We start from the raw sequence: 25,374 nt of genomic DNA, 5'->3' as shown, positions 1-25,374 counted from the left end.
TAAAAGGAGATCGACTTAGTTTAGTAGAGCTCTTTCAAGAAGTCACTGAAATTGTACAAGCAGTCATGAAGTTCATGCAATGCACCTTGACTTGATCTAGTCATGGTCTTTGACACTGTTCCTCATTCTAAGATTCCAAATATGCTTAAATGCTCAAACGTAGAAACTTATGTTGTAACAGAGAGAGAGGAAGCAAACTGGCTAATAGAACCCATGTATTTACAGTGTCAGGTGTCACTCCAAAAAGCAAAATGGTGGTTAAAGGCTTTCCTCAGGGCTCGCTACTGGGATCTTCTGCTCAGTATCTACTTACTGGATCTCCAAACCACTAACTCAGGCATATCACTAATGAAATTTATCAGTGAGTGCAAGTTAGTTGTTGTCATTCATTCAGCATCTGATGCCAGCAAGGACTAAACCATACAAACCAATGCTCTTTAAAGAAATAGACCTATGTTAATTGAAAGAAGTGTAGCATTGTCACCTTTGGTAAACAAAACATGACGGCAGCTTACATTATAAATGGCACCTCGCTCTGGAATGACATGGTCATCAAAGATCATGACACCATCCTAGACAACTTCCTATCTTATGACTGACATATAATCCAGTTGATAAGAAAAGGTAACTCATCCAAGTCAAAGTTAGTTAACATTCTTCCATCTCTACACTGATCAGACCAATTATAAAATGTAATGCCCTTTTTTGTATGCATCTATCCAAACACATCACACAGCTACAAATACCCCCTGAGATTCCTAACTAAAAGATCACCAGACTCTAGCTCAGTAGAGTCCTGTGTGGGGATTTATATCCAGCATTCTGCATTATTACTGACTTAATACTCCTTGATATCTTTAATCCAAAAAATGCCTTGATATCTTGTACCTCCACAAAACAAATGGCTCCATAAACACTTGAACTTTCTTTGAGCTTTTCCCAGTTAGGGGTCGCCACAGTGGAACTCTCGTCTGCTAATGATTGGCTGTTGATTTTTTATGGTGCCAGCCCGATGCCCAACCTTCAATAAAGGTACACCCATTCACGCATATCTTTCGAATGCCACTTGACCGAAGGGAGGACATGCAGACTCCACACAGAAGGAGCTCCAGCCGAGAATCGAACGGAGAACCTCTTGCTGTGAGGCGACAACACTACTGCTGCACCACCTCTGCTTATGAACAAATGGCTTAAATCTCCATCAACCAAAGTTATTTGATGTATTTTTCTGACCTTTATCACTTACAATATTATAAGATATTTAAAAGTACTGATGCTGCATTTTTTGAATTATTTATGCATTTTTCTATCTTTTATCACTGTAAAGTGCTATGCTTTTCACTGAACTTGCTGTTGGTTTATCTGCATTGTAGCTGTTTTAAAAGCTAGTTTGTTTGAATTCACTTTTAACTGTATTGTGCTTTTACGTTAAGAATCTTAGCATCGTAGGAGGTTACTAAGTTATCAGAGAGATGCACTTACATAGCCAAACTGGAAGCAAAGCTCTCTCCACCCAAGATTGTGCTACACAGTCAAGAGGAGAAGGTTAACACCTGCACTAGACCTCAAGCAACAAATAACCCTTCTAAACCCACACCAACAACACCCTCACGTAACAGCACTAAACTCTCATATGTGGAGGCCCTTAACAGTAACCTGCCTGAGCAACAAGGACTCTGAAGCTGAAATGCAAACAAACACCAATCACAACCAAAGTGTCACATAGCTCACAACACCAGTGTGCTACCCAACAGACCCTAAGGCAAGACAATGTACCCAACACTTTAGTCATAGGTGATTCTATAGTCAGGCACACTGACGTCCCACTCACCAGGCTGAACAAGGAGAAAATTACAGTCAGCTACCTGTCAGATGCCAGGATCTGCCACATAATGCATGCACTCAAGTTACTCCACAAGAAGTACAAATATGACTCTGTCATTGTCCATGTTGGAGTGAATGACTTGAGATCTACCTCCCTGGACTACATGAAAAGAGACATGGAAGAGCTCTCGGATCATGTAGCCTAGGCAGGTATAACTCTAGCCCTGAGTAGCATCCTGCCTTCACCCAGAATGATACCACAGTATAAGGACAAAATGACTGACTTCAACAACTGGCTAAGCTTCTGGTGTCATTCAAAGGAGATCCAGTATCTGTCTGCCTGGGATGACATGATCGACAGACCATGATGCTTTGCCAGAGACGGTCTGCACCTGTCGCCCTTGGGATTCAGGTTACTGGCTAAGGCTCTTGCCACTCCTATAGTGCCTTTTTTAGGCAAAGTTCAAAGGACAAAACCACCACCGTAACAGATATAAGCATGCAAAATCTGAAGGTAATGCTACTCAATGCTAGAAGTCTAAACCTCAAAATGCACTCTCTCGAGGCACTCCTAAAAATGGAGAACATCGATATCTGTGCAGTAACTGAGACCTGGTTCAAGGCTCAAGAGAGCACCCCTGCAATACCAGGCTACAATTCTTACCACACTTTTTGGCCACCAAACCAGGACCGAAACACTAAAGGTGGAGGAGTGTCCATATTCACCAAGAATATTCACACCACCAGGCTAGTTGCCCAACACAATGCATCTGAAATTCTACAGATGCAACTAACACTAGGTAAGACTGCAATCCAAATTGTAGCTTGCTACAGATCCCCCACCATGCCCCAAGATTCTTATTACACCTTTCTAAACATACTGGAAAATATTAAGATGCAACCAAACACCCTAATAATGGGTGATTTCAACTACCCTGCCATTAACTGAGAAAACTACTCGTGTACCAACACCTTTGGCCAACGGTTCTTGGAATTCATAAATTTCAATGCCCTGGATCAATAATCCATAGTCCCACCAGTGGCTCCAATATCCTAGACCTAGTCATTATCAACATGTAAAATCGATGCTCCACACCTATGATCACCCCCTTGTTGGTCAAGTCTGACCATAAGCTAATCACCCTTGACATCCACATCCCTCCTCTACCACCAATAAGGAAACCTCTGTAAAAAACTTCTCCAAAGTCAACTTCATGCTACTCAAGTCAGAAGTGACAAACTTCATGACACTCATGCAGACGGGAACTGAAAGTTCAACTGCTGAATCCTACACTAAGGCACTGTACGAGCACATCTACATGTACATGAATCATGCTATCCCAAATAGAACCAAGATGCCCTCCTCCAAATAAAGGAAAGGAAGCCAATCTGGTGGTCCCCTGCCATAAACAAACTTTACAACAAAAGGAAGAAACTGTTGCAAAAAAGAGGAAAATTCCAGGATGCAAAAAACTCCCTTACCAGCCTCAGTAAGAAGCTGAGATTCGTCATAAAATCCTCCAAAGCTGGTTATGAAAATAAAATTGCCAAAGATTCCAAAGACAACCACAAGGCATTCTATTGCTATGTCAAGAATCTAAATGGCAATGCTCAGATCTGCTCTGAGCTACAACAGAATGACATTAAATATAGTGATCCCAAGAATATTGCCAATATCCTGGCAGATCGATTCAGTGCTGACTTCACCCCTCTCTTGCCTCCTAAAAGGCCCATCTCAATACCAAAAGATTGCCAAATTCCAGTAATAATGGCCACACAGGTAAAAAACACACTCTCCAAAGCTAAGAATACAGCATCCATGGGACCAGATGACATCCCACTCTGTGTACTACATGAACTACAAAATGAACTGGCACCTCACCTAAGTGTCATGTTTAATCATAGTCTCACCTTAGGCTTCATGCCCACTGAGTGGTGCACAGCTACAGTTATCCCACTCCACAAGGGGGGATCCACCTTGGATCCTGGGAACTACTGCCTCATCAGTCTGATGAACCTGATCTGCAAGGCCATGGAATGTATTATCATGGAACTTATAAACAAAGACATTGGCAACCTTCAAACACTGGACCCCACCCATTTTGGGTTCGTCAAGGGTTGATCTTGTCTTCTGAACCTGACTGACTTCTTCAAATCAGTCTACAGAGCTGTCGATGAGGGTAAGGCAGTCACACAGCCTATCTCGGACTTGCCAAGGCCTTCGACACCATCCCCCACTCTGGAATCATAGATAAACTTACTAAGCTGGGCATTAATCCCTACGTCACTCGATGGGTTGCCAACTGGCTTACTAAAATAATCCACATTGTAAATGTAGCCAACTCCAAATCCAGCTCCAGACAAGTGACAAGTGGAGTACCTCAAGGTTCAGTTCTGGGACTGCTTTTGTTTGGCATCTACTTCTCTGAAGTACAGGCCAACACTAAGGGACTCTGGCTAACAAAGTCTGGAGATGACTGCAAACTGGGAGCCATTATTGAATCCCCAAATGATGTGGATATTCTACAAAATGGCCTTACAGAAACAGATGCTTGGTGCCAGAGCCATGTGCTCAAGCTCAATGCCAAGAAATGTATAGCTATCCCCTTTGGGAAAAACATGTGCCCGTAAATTACCACATAGGTGACAGTACACTAAACACCGAAAGTGTGATAATAGACTTAGGGACGCAAGTGGGCAGTGGTCTCACCTTCGATAACCACATCACCACAATAGTCAGGAAATCCTTCTATGTGACACATCTCATCACTAAAGGCTTTTCATCCAGAAAAAAGGAGGTCATTGTCTCACTGCACTAATCCCATATTAGACCCATTATAGAATACAATGCCCCATTTGGTATGTACCTCTCAAGACATCTGTAACAACTGGAAAGGCTGCAGAAATACTTCTCTAAAAGAATCACAGGCCTAAAGCAGATGCCCTGTGCTGACTGTCTAAAAAAACTCCAGCTATACTCTGTCACATATCATCTACTCAGAGGCAATCTCTGTTTAACATACAAGGCCATGTCAAACCCAGAGCTGTTGAACATGCTACACTTAAGGAAATCCCAATCCCTCAGAGCCACATGCTCCAGGGATCTAAACCTTGTCATCACAATGAACAAAACATGCTGGAGGGATAGGTTCCTGACCCAGAGACTCCCCAGACTCTGGAATAGACTGCCCATACATGTCAAGCAGAGCACCTCTTTGACCCTCTTCAAAAGGAACCTTGACGATTGGATGGGAGATAGGAAATTCACCCCGGGATCATGTCAGTTTGCCCTGCTAGAAAGGGGTCCAGGGAAGTAAATATTGTGAGAAGAAATAGCCAGGGAATTGTTATGGCTAGGCTTCTATAGGCCCTAGGGTCAATAGCCTAGTACCAACCTATGAACCTATGAACCCAGAGATCATTTCAAGCCTAGCAGTTTCATCCCAATGTTAACACCACAGATACTCTAGTCAGTACCCAGGACTGTATTTAGTAATGACTGCCCATGTCCAGGAAGGCCTGAGACCGCTTTTATATTGGGAGTAGAAGGTGGCCTGATCTGTCTGAGCTGGGCATTTCACAGGAATACTTTATGTGTGAATGCTTGATTAGTCAGGGGTTATTTATTTTGTTTAGTCAGTTTTCTCTGCCTCTATAAATATGGCATATTTGCACAGATCTTGACTCATTTCCACAGAGCCCACAAACACCTGGTTTGTGTCCAGTGCAATGCTAACACAGATAAATACATTAAATTTATTTTTTTCACATTTATAAGATATTTAAGAGTATCAGTGCTGTATTTTCAAATTATTTGTTCTATTTTTCTTCCTTTTATCACTGTAAAGTGCCATGATTTTCACTGACCTTGCTGCTGCTTTCTCTGCACTGTAGTAATTTTAAAAGTTTGTGCTTCTAGCTAGTTTGTTAGATTGTCCTGTTTGAACACACCTGAAGACTTTCATTAAAGAGCACAAAAAAGGACAGTCCTTCCACTGACACACCAATCAGGTGGTCAGATGCACGACATGCCCTGCCCCCACCACCCCTTCCATTCAGGTCCCATTTCTGTGCCCTACCCCAACTCTCCCTCAACCTATTTTACTAAAAGAAAATAATAAAAATGCCTTTTGTAAACTGTAACAAACTGTTTTCTGCAAATGTGGCAAACAGTTGCAATCGTTTATACCCTGCTCGTACTGAGTATTAAGGCACTCATATTTTATTTCCGACAACATGATTCACTGGAGCTGCTCCATGCCTATCTAACCATAGCTGTGACCCCCTACCATATCCTTGCTAGCTACAGATCCCCTACATGAGTCTGGAAAACCACATCTCCTACCTAAAACTACTGGAATCTCTTAACATTCAGCCTAATGGCATACTTATGGGTGATGTCAACGAGTCTATATTATAATATCGACATGTAAAAATGTCAAATCCCACTTGTTCGACACAAAAATGTTGAACTCCAAGGTTCCCGAACAGCCAAATCACCGATTTCTTTCCAACGGAAAGAAATCAGTTGGCCGTTCTGTTACACCTGCCGTTTCCCTGACTGTAGTGTGGTCTCTGAGTTAGAATATTTAGTTGGGGGGGGGGTGACACCCCCCACTAAATATTTTTGTTTTTGTGTGGTGTTGGTGTTTGGCCAACCGATTCCTTTCTGTTGGAACAAAATCAGTGATTTGGCTGTTCGGGAACCTTGGAGTTCGACATTTTTGTGTCGAACAAGTTTGATTTGACATTTTAACGCATCGCTATTATAATATAGACCTGATGTCAACTACTTTTTTATAAACTTGGAGACTTATATGACCCATAAATCACTTGCTCACAGAATTTTGGACTTCATCAATTAAAACACCCTGGAACAAATATTTAGATCCACAACTAGAGGTTCAAATATCCTAGACCTGGTACTCATGAAAATGGGGGGATGCTGCTCCCTCCCATACATCAACTCCCACCGGTAAGATCTGACTGCAGAATGATCTCTTTTAGTATTGAAACTAACCTAGAACCCCCTATCAAATTCCAAACTTGTTAAGAACTTTGCTAGGACCAATTACTTCAAAGTAAGTGACAGCTTATTAAACTTCCAAGCCCCTCCAAACCCAGATGACACTGAGACGTACTTTGTGATGTGCACAAAAACACTGTACAACCACATTCATAGCTGCATAGAGGAGGCAGTATCTATTTGAGTCAAACCCATGATTACTGGCAAAAGTAAACCACCCTGGTGGACCCCTAACATAAATAGGCTATTCAACAAAAGGAAAACATTTCTTTTCAAAGCCAAGAAGGAACTGATAAAACAGGGCAAAAAGACATTCACCAGTCTAACCAAACTGATTAGAGAACTGGAGAAATATGTCAAAGCAAACTATGAGGCAAAGATAGCTTCCTAATTGAAAGATAACCATAAGGCTTTTTTTTTAATTATGTTTGCAACCTCAGAGTAAATGCTCAGCAATTTGCTGAGTTAATCATGAATCACAACACTTACACTCAGCCTGAAACTATAGCAAGCCTACCGGCCAACAAGTTCAGTTCAAACTTCTCCCTCCGTCACCTCCAACTACACCCAAAGTAATACCCACAACCATCCCCCTACTAGTCATTACCAGGGAACAGGTCCTTACTGCTCTCGCTAAAGCCAAAAACACAGCCTCCATGACTCCCAAATGCATTCCAGAGTGCTTCCTAAATAACTTAAAACTAATCTATAATGGCCACTAGAAACACTCTTTAACCACAGCCTTTGGTCAGGCTTTGTTTCAAAGGAATGGGGGATTGCAACAGCCATCCCTCTGCACAAAGGGGGGCCATCAACTGCCGAAAGGAACAATAGACCCATGAGCCTGACCAGTTTTATCTGCAAGGTCATGGAGAGAATTATCATAGACTCAGTCAATAATGACATAGGAAATCTCCAAACACTGAAGCAGACCTGATCTGGCTTTGTCAAAGTGAGGTCTTGCCTGATCAATCAGGTTGACTTCTTTGAGAAAGTCACCAGGGACATATATTAGGGTAAAATAGTACACACCAATTTTCAAGACCTGGTCGAAGTTTTCAACACAGTCCCTTACTTGGGAATCATAGATTAACTTATTTATTTTATTTATTTATTTATTGCAGTTGGTTTACCAGGATAGTCCATTGGGCCAATAAAGAACCCATTTTCAATGGAGTCCTGGGGAGAAAAAAAAAAAAAAAAAAAAAAAAAAAAAAAAAAATAACATCATTCAACATTTGGCAGACAAATCTAGCTACAGAGAGTTATTAATACAATGTAGGCAGAATAAAAGTAAATCTAAGATAGAATAGAAATACATAATAACATACATAATACAACAAAAAAACACATGCTAAATAAAAAAAAAAAATGAAACATTAATACATTAGAGAGATAGTATAGTAGTAAAATAGGATATGATATAGATATACATTAAGTAGAGTTAGTTATGTGGGGTGGGAGCAAGAGCATTCCCCCTGTTCCCACTGTGATGTAGAAAAAAGAAGATTTTTTTGGGAGTGGTTAGAGGTAGTGATGTGATGGGGAATGGGAGGTGTTCCAGAGAAGTGAGTGAGAGGGGAAGGAAAGTTTTTGCCTGGGGATGGGTAGGTAGCACTATTTACTTCTTTCAGATTTTGATAGAGAGATTGAACTTAGGTTGGTAAGGTTTAGGTAAAAAGTAGAGGAAGGAGGGGAGGAGGGGGAGGGAGGGAGAATAAGGGCTAGAGCTAGTTGAAGTTGAGTTAGTTAGTTGAGTGTAGCCATTTTAGTAACTTACTGTGTTAGGCATAAACCTCTGCATCATCAGGTGGATAGCAAACTGGTTCATTGACAGGGCACTTTGTCAGTATTGGGGAATCCACTTCTGATAACAAATCTGTTACTAGCACTGTCCTACAGGGTTCAGTGCTGGCACCCCTCCTTTGGTATAGACTTCTCTGAAGGGAAGGCCAATGCTGGAGGCCTCTGGATCACCAAGTTCGCTGATGACTGTAAGCTGGGAGCAATCACTGAATCCCCAAACAATGCTGACATCCTACAAACAGACCTAAAAATGACAAATGTCTGGTGACGAAACTATGGTCTGAGACTAAATGCAAAAAAAATCTTTGCTCATAATCATACTCTGATAAATCAGATATCCCTGCAAATTATAATATTGATAGCACACTCCTGAAAATAAACCCAGTGGTGAGCAACCTAGGAACACAGATCGTAACCTAAACTTTGACCACCAGGTTGGTACAGTAGTGAAGAAATCTTTCTGTGTGGTTCAACTTATAAGTAAAGGCATGGCATCAGGTTCAAAGGAAGTCATAATGCCATTATACTTGGCCATTATCAGGCCCATAATCGAGTACAATACTCCCATCTGCATGTACCTAACCAGGCACTTATTGGAGAGGCCCTCATGGATCTCTCTAAAAAAAGTACAAATCATAAGATATATGTCTTATGCGGATCGACTAATGGCCCTATCCCTTTATTCCATCTCATATCATCTATTGAGAGGTGACTTATGCCTGACTTACAAGGCATTCTCTGATCCAGCCATGATGAAAATGTTACATATTTTCAGGAAAAATTATATGTGGGTTATGTGTTCCATGGACCTGAACCTTATCTGTGACTAACAGAATTTGCTGGAGAGACAGATTCATAACCCAAAGGCTATCTCATGAATGGGAAAAACTTCCCATCTTCATAAAACAAAGCCTGTCCCTCACTCTTCTCAAAAGGAAATTGGATAAAGGTAATGGGAACTGTAAATTCACTCCCAGCGTACTGTCCATGTCTCTTAAGGACAAAGGCAGGCTGTAAAATAACTCAAGGCTCCAACACCCAAAGACCCATTACCTTTTTTTTGAGAACCAAAGACCCATTACCTGAATACTACCCCATCCCATATTTTGGGAATTGATAAAACAATAAAACAAAACAGTATCAGTGTGGTAAGAAGCCCAGTAAAAATAAAGTAATCCAAAGAATAATAAAAAAGAGGTACCTGGAACTATGAACAGTAAAAAGTATGTCTAATTGGTTATCCACCAAGTTGCTAAAATCAGTTCAGTCAAAGTGCACACAAAATGCTAAAAACTCTGAGTCCAAATGCAAGTGTGAAAAGACACTTTTGCCCAGTGGGCTTCACCAGGGAAATGGCAGGCAAATTGCAAGGATGATTATATATAACATTTTAAAGTCACATGATTAAAAGAGTCACATGTTTAGAAAAAAAAATCATATGATTAAAAACGTCCATGTTTAAAAAGATCCAATGAAAAATATAGAGATTATATATACTGTAAATTGGTATATGTAAAATAATTAAAACATTATTATATATATTTACATAATAACATATACAATACCTTATATGTATATGTATAATAAAATTTATGAAAAGCTCAGCAGGTAGATGAATATCATTGGAGTTGGTTAGATAGATGTTTAAAGTGCAGTTTAATGGTTACCATTTCATTAAGTCCTGACGATAAGTGTGCTTTAAATCAAAAGATCCATTTCAATTCTTCACACTCTAACAATTTAATGCCTTCTCCTCTTAATGGTTGTGGTATGACTTTTAATATAGTGAACATAAACACATGTGTTGCATCTGATTCAGTAGTTTGTTTATAAAGTGTGTTAGTCAAAACTTTTCTGTTGATATCAGATATATGTTAGCTAATCCTCTCTCAGTTTTCTGATTGTCTTGCCTATATAATATGCATTACATACACAACAAGTGGCATAGTAGAGTACGTTTCTTGTGTTACAGTTACCATGTGCTCTAAGGGTAAAATTGTGACGATGAAGGGGATGTTTAATCTGCTTGTCTGTGAGTGTATATTTATAGTGCATCCAATTGTTACATTTGTTTCTGCCTTGTCTATTGCTAGTAAAGTCAAATAGCTACTGGGATGGTCCCTATAGCAAAGTATATTCTTCAGGTTAGATGCTCTCCTGTAATTAAATCTAGGCAAAACACTAAGAGCATTTTGTAACTCTGAAATCTGTGTTAGAATAGGCCAGTATTTACTAATGATACTTTTAGTCACAGATGTATTTCTATTCTATGTAAGTGTATATCTGTGAACTTGTTTATTATTGATAGTGGATGGGTTACTATTTCTTGGTGCATATAAAAGAGTTTTACAGTCTGTCTCACATTTACCAGTGATGTCATGCTTAATACTGTTAACATTTCATTCATTGTATCCTCTGTGTATAGACTTATGAGCAATTCATTGTAATTATGATTCCATGTTGATGTCATTAGTAGTGAGTCTGGATACCCTCATAAGCTGGTTTCTGACTATGTTGGGATAAATGTTTGGCGGATGTAAATCAGTTCTTTGTAAGTATTCTTCTTAACCGATTTTCTGTACAAAGTTGTCTCCCTCTGACCTGTTGCCATTTTTTCAGAGATATATTTAGAAAATTTAGCCTTGAGCTAGAAATTTTACTTCTGTGAGACAGAGTCTAAAACTCTTTTATATGCACCAAGAAATAGTAACCCATCGACTATGAATAATAAACAAGTTCACAGATATGCACTTATATATAACAGAAATACTTCTATGATTAAGTATCATTAGTAAATACTGGCCCATTCTAACACAGATTCCAGGGTTACAAAATGCTCTCTGTGCTTCACCCAGACTTAGTTATAGGAGAGCATCTAACCTGAAAAACATACCTTGCTATAGGGAACAATCCAGTAGCTATTTGACTTTGCTAGCAGTAGACAAGGCAAGTACAAATGTAACAATTTTGCGCACTGTAAATATATACTCACGGACACACACATTAAACATCCCCTTCATGGTCACAATTTACCCTTACAGCATATGGTAATTGTAATACAAGAAACATAGTCTGTATGCTTCTTGTTGTGTATGCAATGCATATTATATAGGTAAGACAAACAGAAAACAGGAAAAAGAGGATTGGGCAGCATATAACTGATATCAACAGAAAAACTAACACTTTATAAACACACTACTGAATCAGATGCAACATGTGCATTTAAGTTTACTATATTAAAAGTCATACCACAACCATTAAGAGGAGAAGACATTAAATTGTTAACAGAGTGTAAAGAATTGAAATGGATCTTTAAATTTAAAGCACACTTATCGCCAGGACTTAATGAAATGGTAACCATTAAACTGCATCTTAAACATCTGTATAACCAAGTCCGATGATATTCATCTACCTGCTATGCTTTTCATAAATTTTATTATACATGTATATAATGCTTTGTATATGTTATTATACAAATATATGCAATCATTTATTTTACTTACTGATTTACAGTATATAACCTCAGTGTGTTTCACTGGATCCTTTTAAACATACCCCGGGATTCATGAAGCTCGGCGCAAGGATGGCAGTAGACTTGCGCCGACAGTGCGACATGAAGATGGTGCAGTAGCGCCAAATGCATATTAATGAAGGTGCACTGCCGCCACAGCCACGTGCACAGGAAAGGAGTGCGAGTGCATAGGGCGTGTCGAAGTGCCACACGGAGGCATGGAAATGGCAGCTGTCGACGTGCAACCTAAAATGCTTGCATATAGCAAGTTGCAAGATAGTAATCACATTTATCAGTGTCCGTGGATACTGAAATGTATGCAAAGCATGCAAGAAAGTCCCTGCGAACAAAAAGTGAAGAAACAAACACAAATGCACGGTAGGGAATAACTGGTCCCTATCTCACGAACAAATGACATGGAAGACCGTGTGGCCATAGTCCAATGCAGTGTAGATAGCTATACCAAGTGGAAGTGAAATGCATCATATGTTAGCGAGCCGCCAGTAGGTACATCCAGCCCAGTGGTGAGGGTCACCAGCTGACCCATAATGTGAGGGAGGGTACACAGCTGGGCAGATGTGTCCATAACAAAATACACGATAAATGTAGACATCCAGCAACCGTATGTCCAAATCATATACCACAAGGCATGTAATAGTCACATACAAAAGGTATGTCTGTATTTCACATACCAAACGTGATAGGAAATAGAATAAGCATGTAAACGAAACAGAAGGAGCATATAAACAGCTACAACAATAAGGAAACATGTAGGCCGAAAGGAACAGTATTATCTGTACCATTGACTGTGGGGACGTGTTGTCCAGTACAGTCAGATATGCATACGGAATATATCCCATCCTGGACATAGGAAAAGGTAGCATCCTACCAATGAGTACAACAGGCTGCCAAAATCCGGAAATCAGCGGTACAAGCCGAACTTGTCAGGATGTGTCACAGTTGAACGGGTAGTACCCGGGTATACCAACCATGTAATGAAAGTTAAGTATGGGTGTGTACCTATGTGCGTAAGGTATAGCATGTGGAAAGCAAACATGGCAGGGTAGTCCACACAACCATACAGGTACCTGACACATGTAGGGTATTCAATGTGTTACTCTGGCCGTGTCATGGGCCAACAACCAAAGTAGTGATGTATGGGGTGTGAGGAATCTGTGTGTGTGGGGGGATGGTTAATGGTACAATCCTCCAAGGCGATACTGTGTCGTATGCAGAATAGGTGAACCGGAGGTGTATGAGGGAGCAGTGGGTGAAGCTGAAAAAAACACAAACACATGTATAAACAGCTGCAATACAACCAGACAGGCCATACTGTAGAACACAATCCCACAAACATATGAATATTGAAATGTGCAATACAAATGTATAGACATATCACTGGCACATACCAACAGATTGGTCCTGATGGAACTGGCCATAACAAATGTAACACACCTGGATGCATAATGGACTACCCAGCATCCCCTCCACATCACACAACCTGCTCCCATACCTGAACATCCAGCAAATCCAGCCATACTTGGCCTACTGGTTTGGTGCAGCCACAGCTACACATAGTGACCACTACGCATATGTAGTAGGTAGTGTCACCATAGGCAGTTGCAGGATTGCACACTATGTATCCCTTGCATGTAAACCCCCCAGCACATTTCCGTAATGCCAAAAAGTGTTTGTTATTTCTCTTGTTGTGGATTGGTCCAATTTTTGGATATCCCTCATGGGATACATAACCTGTGTAAATATTAGAATGGAAAACACGAAGTCCAGTCCTGTAGATATCTGGACACAAGTTGGAATGTGCATTAGAGGTGCACGACACTGGCCAGCCATAAATGGTCATGCATAACCTACCACCCAGGATCAATCACCTGCCCATGACACACGTGTCCTGACAGGAATAAGCAGGAGAATATATTGCACACATTTGCATAGTGGCACATGGTATAAGGGTGGTGAAGGCACTGACATAAACAGGATACCCCTGATCCACTGTGTGAGGGACAATTAATGTGTGTGTAGGTGTGACCTGACCAACAATGGTACAATGCCAAATGTCTTGTCACCATAGAGAATAACCATGCACCATACTGCATGTAACAGTTGCCTAAAGCGGTCACATCAGGATAGAATAAACGTAATTCGTACAAGAAACAGGCAAACAACAAAAGTGCCAAAGGTATAAGGCTTACAGCTAGGAAACAAATGACTGTTCTAAACCAGCAGTGACCATGGCTATGTGTTGGCCCAAACAATCTGGTGTCCGCAGTAGGGTTGTCATCTGTCCAGCTTTGCGAGGGACAGTCCATCGTTGGACAGTTGTGTCCTGACAAAAGACATTTCAAATGGCAAATGTCCTGGGATTGTAGGACATAATTATGTCCCATATGTTATGTAATAGTAGCAGAAAATAATTATTGCAGTATCTACAATACCTAAATGTTACAAGAAACAGAATAAGCAAGTAAACCGCTGCAACAATAGGCTTTTATGTAAGCAAATAAATAAAGTACTATCCGTTGTACTGACCATGGGTATGTGTTGGCTTGTAAAACCTGGTATGTTCTGAAAATGTCCCATCTTGGCCATGTGAAAAGGTGCCAACCCTAGTCACCGGAATACAGCATAGCCCATACATATGACAATGTCAACGATACCAGTGGTCAGAACAGTCGCACAATAACTGGCCAGACCCTTAAAAACTCACAAAGCCAGTGCCCTTTGGGGGAAAGGTGCTGAATGAGAATGACTAGTTACAACAATAAAGAGTACTAGATGCATTTAACTGCAGACAATTAGTAGTATTACGAATCTGTCAACATGTTCCAAGTTAATAGTACTAATATGGTAGAAGTGTCCGTGATTGTCCCTGAGTTATCATAGCCTTGTCCCTGTCACTGTAGACATGAGTCCCTGAGTATCAGAGAGGTCCGTACACAGAAGTACACCAACCAACTGTCCCAGCTGTTGACTAGACTATTGCATACTTGTAGTGATTTCATAACAGATGTCCAGAATAATATTCATTGTATGTATAAATGAATGAAATAGTGAAATGGGAAGGGAAACCACCCCCTCAAACTGCATTATGTAGCGGAACCACTCCCCGCCCTAAATTATGTAGCACCGACACAATAATGTGGTCAGAGGTGCCCAAACACCTACGTCTGTAAACACAGGTAGAATGTGAAACTCTGGAATAACTCTGTCCATGTGCTACATCTGATCTTTGAACAGCGCTAGGGCAGTGCTAGTCACCAGTCGGCCGAGCCTAAACCCAGACCAGCACATGAAAACCCTGACAATCAAACACGCATATGTGCGAGGACTATAAGCGTAGGAGTTATGAATATCCCTGGAGTGAGTAGACTCGCAGCACGGGTCCAAAGCAGTAGGAAACAGGGAATGTCCTAAATGTAGTACTGTGGTTTTCCCAGCAGGAGAATGGATGCCTTTTGTGTAAGGGAAGTGGTGAGGCGTATGTCAGAGTAGCTATGAACCATGGGTATACATATAAATGAGCCAGAACACTAATAGTGTAGTGGTTACAGCATCCGCCCAACGTAAAGGCATTCCCGGTGCAAGTACTACTATAGCACATAGTAATTGTGTAATGAATGCCTCTATGCTGTAAAGCCAACATTTACACATGTAAAGGTGACCACGTTCGCATACGTCCGTTTACCAGATTCCATCAAAGTGGTACTGTCATAAGGAATAAGGCACATGTAATCCTAAAGACGTGCCTGTAAACATATGTAACTCAAAATAAGTAGATGCAAGTGGGCCTGCATGGGTGTACGCAGCTATTAGCATAGCAAATGCATGTTGTCTTCTACAGCTGTAACTTTCATATATATATATATATATATATATATATATATATATATATATATATATATATATATATATATATATAGTTAGATAGATGTGTGTATAGAGAAATCTCCACAGACATAACATAAATATGCAATAATATAGCTCTCTCTCTCTCTCTCTCTATATATATATATATATATATATATATATATATATATGTTAGGAACGCTGAAAGACGAAAGCAAACCTAAGGGATGTGAAGGGAATCCAGAGAAAGTTAGGAATTATGAAGTGCTCGCAGTGTATGTCACATAAAGCTGCACAAGTGTGGGTAGAGCACCACTCTCCACACCAGAGGCAGGGCTATACCAGTGGCTATAACATCGTTGAACTGCTACATCAACATTGTAAACAGACGGAATGTAGGACATGTTGTGACCACCTACACTTGTAACCCGCAAATCGTTCGTAATCCATAACACCAGTAAAGGCACGTATGTGCAAATATGAATGGATGGTGAGCCTGTGAATACACGAGGTGGTACAAAATGTGTGTAGGGCCCCAACGCTCATGAGAGGGCAATATGTAAAGGTGTGTCATGGCTGTGATATCAGGTGTATAATGTCTGTTATGCGGGGAAACTCAACACGGGTGTGAAGGAGAAACCATGGATATGCGAGTATGGACACAGGAATGAAAGGGTATGTTGTGCCAGGTGCAATGGAGCAGCCCGTGGAGGTCAGCTAGTACGTAGTTGCAATTCCCAGATAGAGTGTCGTTTGCATGGAGACATGCGTGAATGGGCGTATCATTGTCGGACGTTGTGCGTCACGTCTGGCAGCCCTGCTCATAAAACCTATACGCCACCCATGAGCAGAACGGACTTCTTCTGTGACAACCCCAAACCGGGAAAAGCAGAAAGACACAACTACATGAAGACAACAATTTGTCGACATACAGTCACAGTAACACAAACACACATCCTATGAACAGTAATAATATGAATGTGTACAGAAACAAACACAGTAGCAGGAATAATAGGTTGCACATACGAGGAATAGGTAGAATGACACTATCACAACCCAGTTAGCAGCGGCTTTCCAGACATGAAAAACTTGCGACATCTGTCCGCTGCATAACGTGCAATATACTGAGCACAAGTTCACCGGAGTGAAGTGTCGGTGTCAGAATGACTAAGGCAATAGTATGCTGTTGAAACAGGGATAAAACCAATACACATATGTAAGTGTCCATGTCCGGGAAATGTATAGGTTAACGGACACACAGATGTATATATAGATAAAAACGTATATATACACATAGCTATAATAATTTACATACACAATACGGATATATATATATATATATATATATATATATATATATATATATATATATATATATATATATATATATATATATATACATACACACACAAGGATATACTACGTTTATAGATAGATATATATACACAACCAACAGGTAGTGATATATACACATACACACAAAACAAACTATATGTCAGTGTAGATATACACAATCACATAAATAGGTTACTTCACAGCAATTAGGGTTAACATATGTACAGCCTGGGTATTTGTGACTGGGAGGTCCAATAAAGAAACGTTGTACCCCCCACATCGCCCAGCTAGGCTGAACAGACATACAGACAGGCAATACAGATCAATACACTGCCGCCGTCCAAAACGCTGGTAGGAAAGGACCAGTGGGAGAGTTCTGCAAGGTCTACACTTTAAACATGGATAATGGTGTCCCTTGCGGGACCCCATAACATCAGGTATGAAAAAAATCTACCGACACTAATACGAGCAGGATGTAGGTGCACATGGAACAGTAGGTTGTTCAAGTGTGATAATACATGGGTTGACAAAACGTACGACATGTGTCCTGAGATGGGAAGAGCGGGCAATGTGTAGGGGTGTGCTCATACCCCTGCTGTGCTCACAGTAAGTATTTGTCACGACTGCTGTGGAGGGGTGCCAGGTAGGTGGACCATGGGTATGCATTAATGGGTTTAAGTGTGCAGGTGCTTGTTGGCAGAGATGTAGTAGGCCCGCCCAGTGGAAGTCATTAATATTCCCATGTGGGCATAGCATACGCCTACACCTCCCAAACCTGAAGAGCACATCTACCGGATAGTTTGTAAACCATTGGGGAATACATAGAGACCTACACAGTGCCATGTACCCGATTAGCATGGACGTCCATAGTTATGTATCTGAATGTAACAAAGTCCAAATAAGCACTGCCAGAACTACTGATATTAGGTTAACAGGTGGCGGAATACAGGTAATGACAGATGACAACATGTATGAGTCATAAGCAGCATGTACCACGACAGACGTGAATGAATACATATGTTCTGTGACTGTGAATGTGTCTGGTTAATAGAACCACTTGTTTAAATGTGTCCCGCAGGGTGTTATGCATTGTTCCTGATATGGTGTTCAGTCACACCCATTGGTATGTGAGTTCTACTGACGGAAAGTGCATAAGTTGCTGACCACCTCAGGTAGATGATAGCATAATAGAAGAGGTTAAACACCCATACGCCTGCGAGGGACACACCCGTCTGGGCAGATGTGTCTTGCAAAACAACAGTTTTGGCAATTGGCCTGTGCATACCTTTCAACTGTCCCTGATTTTCACGGATGTCCCTGATTTTGACTCAGATTTTAACCCTGTCCCTCTTAATCCCTCCTAAAACTAGTGACTTTTGGAGGAAAGGTGGTGAATTTCACTTAATGAATAATGACAATAATTAAGAGTTATAAACATCATTTAGTTCAGAAAATGTGTATTAATTCATATGCTCTGATTCTGTCAATGTTTCTAGTTAATAGCACTAATATTTTACAAGTGTCCCTGATTACCCCTGTTTTTTTCCTGACTTGTCCCTGATTCTGTTGAGATTTGTCCCCAATGGGTTGAGAGGTCTGGGCCTGTGAGTTCAGGAATGGAGGCTATATAGTGTGTGTAGTGGTGTCAGACATCAATTTGTTGTATCAGTAACAGCTACATGTAATAGGAAATAGTATTATCAATTATAATGCTACATGAATAACCTTAACGTATGCAAACCGTGGAGGTAGTCCATGTACTACTGGCTGTGGGTCAGACCTCTCAACCAATTGGGGACAAATTTCAGCAGAATCACGGACAAGTCAAGAAAACACAAGGACAATCATGGACACATTTAAAATATTAGAGCTATTAACTGGAAACATTGACAGAATCAGAGCATATGAATTAATACACATTTTCTGAAGAAAAAGAAGTTTGTAACTCTTAATTATTGTCACTATTCATTAAGTGTAATTCACCACCTTTACACCAAATGTCACTAGTTTTAGGAGGGATTAAGAGGGACAGAATTAAAATTTGATTCAAAATCAGGGACAGTTGAGAGGTATGCTGTGGATATGTGTTGCCTTGACACATGTGATAGCTCTACATATAGGGTCTATAGGTTCGCCACCAGTCTGAATGGCCAAAGTGGAACCTGCTCTGTAGAACTGTCAGATGTACCAGGGCAGAACATACTTACAGCCATGCATAGTACTGAAATAGACATATCAGAGCAAATCAAAGCGTAGTCTAGCAGCAGTATAGTTGCTTATGCTACTATATATGACATATCGACATGTCAGGTATACAAGACCTGTAACAAGCAACCAGTACAGACACATACAACATGAGAAGGTCCCCTAATCAGGACAGTTGCAATGGCTTGAGTATTGCCCATACCACTCAACTGTCCCTGAATGTCAGGTACGTCCCTGAGTTTGACTGAAAGTCTAACTGTGTCCTTTTTAATCCTTCCTAAATGTAGTGGCTGTTAAAGGAAAGGTGGTGAATTACACTTACTGACTAATGACAATAAGTAAGAGTTATAAACAACTGTTACTTCAGAAAATGTGTATTAATTCATATGCTCTGATTCTGTCAATGTTTCTAGTTAATAGCACTAATATTTTACAAGTGTCCCTGACTGTCCCTGATTTTTTCCTAACTTGTCCATGATTCTGTTGAGATTTGTCCCCAATTGGTTGAGAGGTCTGGGCCTGTGAGTTCGGGAATGGAGGCTATATAGTGAGTGTACTGGTGTCAGACATCAATTTGTTGTATCAGTAACAGCTACATGTAATAGGAAACAGTATTATCAATTATAATGCTACATGAATAACCTTAATGTATGCAAACCGTGGAGGTCGTCCGTGTACTACTGGGTGTGGGTCAGACCTCTCAACCATTTGGGGACAAATTTCAACAGAATCATGGACAAGTTAAGAAACAACAAGGACAATCATGGACACATTTAAAATATTGCAGCTATTAACTGGAAACATTGACAGAATCAGAGCATATGAATTAATACACATTTTCTGAAGTAAAAGAAGTTTGTAACTCTTAATTATTGTCAGTATTCATTAAGTGTAATTAAACATCTTTCCACCAAATGTCACTAGTGTTAGGAGGGATTAAGACGGACAGAGTTAAAATTTGATTAAAAATCAGGGACGACCCTGAAGTTCAGGGACAGTTGAGAGGTATGCTGTGGGTATGTGTTGCCTCGACACATGTGATAGCTCTACATATAGGGTCTATAGGTTCGCCACCAGTCTGAACGGCCAAAGTGGAACCTGATCTGTAGAACTGTCAGATGTACCAGGGCAGAACATACTTACAGCCATGCATAGAACTGAAATATACATATCAGAGCAAACCAAAGCGTAGTCTAGCAGCAGTATAGTTGCTTATGCTGCTACATATGACATATCGATGTGTCAGGTATACAAGACCTGTAACAAGCAACCAGTACAGACACCTACAACATGAGAAGGTCCCCTAATCAGGACAGTTGCAATGGCTAGAGTATTGTCCATACCACTCAACTGTCCCTGAATGTCAGATATGTCCCTGAGTTTGACTGATAGTCTAACTGTGTCCTTCTTAATCCCTCTTAAATGTAGTGGCTGTTGAAGGAAAGGTGGTGAATTACACTTACAGACTAATGACAATAAGTAAGAGTTATAAACAACTGTTACTTCAGAATATGTGTATTATGTCATATGCTCTGATTCTGTCAATGTGTCAAGTTAATAGCATTACTTTTGTAAAAGTGTCCCTGTTTTTCATGACCTGTCCCTGAGTGTGCAGAAATGTGTCCCCGATTGGCGGAGAGTTCTGGTATTGTCACATGTGATGTGTGATGAGGGACTGTCCCATGCAAAGTGGGAAAGTTGTCACTCCTACAGTCTCCCGTCGTGCAATCTGAAAGGTGGTCAACGTGCAGTTGGTATGCGGTGGCATGACTCGGCAGACAACTGCATTAACAAACTCAAGTCACATGTCAGCATTGAAGAGTATCGGTTCACATTATCAGGCAGATGGGAGCACATCATATGAGGAACACACATATAATATGATTACGTCACTGGACAGGCCGCCGAGTCCGTACAGTCGAACAGCTGCTGTCGCAAAATGGTTACACATACCCGATACTGTAGTCATGTAGTCCGATGTAATACGCATCATAAGGGATCGCACACACCCAGCGTGAGTGACAAATGTAAGCGGAAATGTTGGAGAACGAGCGGCTGTAAGCGTGTTTGTCTACCAGTATGCCAGTAGTGCCCTGTCAAAGAAATGTGGAGTGTAAACATGTATAAGGTGCTGTGACCAGAGGTCAGCAGTGGTTAACACTGTGCAAGCCCACGGACAACAGCTCCCACCTGCTGGACTGTGCCTTACCCGGTTTGTATCCAAAGGCGTCAGCCTGTCCGCAAACAAAGAACCGCCCTATACGCGTGATGGTAGAAGTACCCTGTGCACATAACTCATGTGAATTAACAACAGACCATGGCATATGTACAGACAATAGACCGCAAACACCATACAGCGCAGACATCCAACAGTATAGAAATGTACTGGCAGATATGTCCGGACCACTGGTGTGTGCATGCCTGGCCATCCTGTGTTTCAGTGTGTGAGCATGCCCAGTATGACTGTTACGCATGTTGTAGACTGACAATACTGTCATGTGTGTGAGCATGCAAAGTATGGTCAACTGTATTGCATGTGTCACATGTCCAGACAGTTAGTACCATGTTGCTGACCCCTCCGTTCTACACAGACAGGTGACATGCTGTGCCTGCAGGGTAGCTAATGGTCATGTGGCATTGACAGTCACTACATGTCTGTATAGCGTGGGGGGGGACATGCAACCATAGTCCTACACAGCACCGTGGGTGGTACACATGAGTCTCACATGTGTAGGTGTGACGGGGGCACAGCCAACAGTTGTACACATCTGCTGCTACTGTACTGGTCTGCCGGGTACTCCATGTCAGTCTGTGGACCTACCTAAATTGCTGGTTGGAGAGATGCCAGGGTACGTCAGTTCCCATCATTAATTAACAGCACAGTGGTGTTGGATGTCCTATTACACATCCTACATCAAACAGCCTGGCCTGCTGTCATCTATGTGTGTCATAGGGGGTTGGGGTCCATCATTGGGCATATTCACAGGCCATCGTATATCATTTGTCTGTATTGGTCCACATCTGTCCAGCTGCATGGAATGTGTGTGGGCTGTACGGACACACATGATGGTCAGCCCATAATCTGCAGTGGGTTAGGACACCATGTGTACTACAGGCTACCATTGTGACCGCCGTATGTGCTACAGAGGTCATGGTGCCAATATGGATGTGTACTGTCTGCTGCCCTAAAATTTGGCCACCACAGTCACTTGTATGCTCACATACATACCAGAGCAATCGGTAAGTGCACAATCTAATACAACTGCCACTTGTTAGGTCAATAGACATACCCTGGTTGTGTTACAGACTTGAGGACGGTGCTGGAGTGCTGCCTATGTCAGATGCACGCAGTGCACCTCTCATACATGGCCGAGCACTGGTACTGCCATGTTTGGCATCCATTGAACTGTGTGAGGGTCAGAGAGGAGAAATCCGTGGGTACCTACTGTGTCAGTGCATATGCCTTGTGTTACCTCTTTGCCAAGGGCTGGTCATACTGTGCATGGGCTGTCACCGACTGTGCCCTACTCAGGTAGATCCTTCACCAAGTCACACTGTGCCTGTACAGGACTTGGTAGTGGTGTTGGGCTGTGTGACCCTGCCCCATGCTGTTCCTGATGCAACTGTTACTGCAGGATAACATTGTGTAGCATAGCAAATAATATAACAACATGTATGCATGTAGCTTGTGACTACTGCAGAGCCCCAATAGATGTGTCCGGATACCAGAACTGTGAACCGAGCATCCCAAACACATGCACATGTATATGTCTTGCCTGTGCATCTGCCTAAGTATAGTTTGAGTGTTCAGGTGTGTGTGCATCGCTGATGGGTGTTATAAGCCACTACACCAGTGTTTACCTAGCATCCCCCACTAGGAGACTGTAGGGGATGTCCACATAGGCATTGGTGTGCTACAGCTGTGTCAGACACCATATATCGGACACATCACAGCTTCCAGGGCAGACAGCACACACATTCAATCTCATGCCCTGGCCATCGCATAGGGCCTAGCTGTTGGATGGTATGCCCCTGCACTGACTGTAGGCCCTACCCTGCTCCCTGGGTGGTGCTTTGTGTGCAGGCTATAGCACCCAGTACCCCAGGGTACTCATCCATGTGGTCAAACAGATTCGTATTGCTGGTCCACTAATCACTTGTGTGGAGGACCTGTACGTGCTCACTAGCATGTGTTGACATGGCATCTGTGAACTGGTGCAATACTCTGGATGCAGATACCTGTGAGATACCCATGATATCCTCAGTTGTGCTGTGTGAGGTACCTGTGGCTAGTACATCTAGGACAACACATCCCATTGTATCCACTGTGAGGCATTCCCCTTGGCCTGTCTGCTGTGTTAGGCACAGGTCAACAAGCTGCTGTAGGAGGTCTCTGTCCACCCCATAGTGCTCCAACATCCCCATCCCATGTAGACCCTGGTAAGTCACCCTCAGTCTATAAAGTCTTATGTCACCCCAGTAAGGGTTGTTTGGCAGCATACACATCCGCACTGCCCCAGCCTCCTGCACATGTTGGTATATGTTGCCTGCTGCAGCCCATGTCATTTGGTTGGACTGTGTCGTGAAATGTCCCTGCAGGTATACACCGGTGGTGTAGTGTGGATGAAACATGTGTGTATGCTGCTTGCTCGCATTAATGTACTGTTCGTGTGCAGGCTGGCCATGTCATCAGTCGATCGTGCTGATCAACACCTGTTTGTGCAGTCTGGACACCCAGACTACCCCACCACTACTGTCATCTTTCCCAACGTCACCAGGAAGGTATAGACACACCCCTAGCTTAGGTTTGCTAAGGCAGGAGCAGTCCCGAGGCACAGTTCTGCAATATACGTACAGTATGCCTGACCCCCCTCCCATGCTGTCAACTATATGCAAGACCTGCACCTGGCTGACTACACACATACACTCCAGGGACCAGCAACACACCCTGGTGATAAATGTGATACACCATAGTCAACCTCATCTGCATAGTATAGTCTTCTAATGAATAGTTATATGACCCCTACCGAACCTCCAACATATTAACCATTGCTCAGTGTCACTCAGATCCTCACACAACTGGCAACAGGTGCCTTACCATCACCATATTCGATGTCCCATGGTCTGGCCAGCAACAAAATAACCAGTGTCTACATGACTACAACCCGTGGCCCTGCACACCACAGACGATGTGCATTAACACCACGCCATGGCAGATATACACAGATCCCAGGTTATCACGTACAGATCATCCGGCACAAATAGTCAATAGTGCTGATGTCCCCAGACATATGTTCACATCTATGTCCACCTCTACATCTATATATATCATATATATTATTTGTAGACATATATACATGGACATATATATGTATATATACATACACACATATACATGTACACACATATGTAGATATGGCATTGATATCACAACAGCGAACCACATGACAGCATTAGACAGGAATGTAAAGGAAACTACATGTGCCACCTGCATCATGTAGTGCAGTTAATATCAGGGCACGTGTGTTAAGTTGCGTCACATGGGTCAGACCATAGCAGGGGTAAGAGTAGGCCTGCTGACAGTTACTCACCAGACCTATTGGTGACTTTATGTGTTGACAACCCAATGTCTTGGCAGAATATGCAGGCTGTGGACATTAAATAGGTCAGCAACAAAACAAACTGGACACATCCTGCAGCTAGCCACCCACAGATACCAACGCATACGGTATAACTGCCAAACACACACCTGCCATGCCCTGGAATTGAGCATTTGCCTATCTAGTCTACCATATAAACAGGG

This window comes from Protopterus annectens, chromosome 1.part1, assembly GCF_019279795.1.
Source record: "Protopterus annectens isolate FY-2018-M chromosome 1.part1, PAN1.0, whole genome shotgun sequence".
Classification (NCBI taxonomy): domain Eukaryota; kingdom Metazoa; phylum Chordata; order Ceratodontiformes; family Protopteridae; genus Protopterus; species Protopterus annectens.
The sequence above is the reverse complement of the archived record's forward strand: the minus strand, read 5'-3'. Positions refer to the sequence as shown.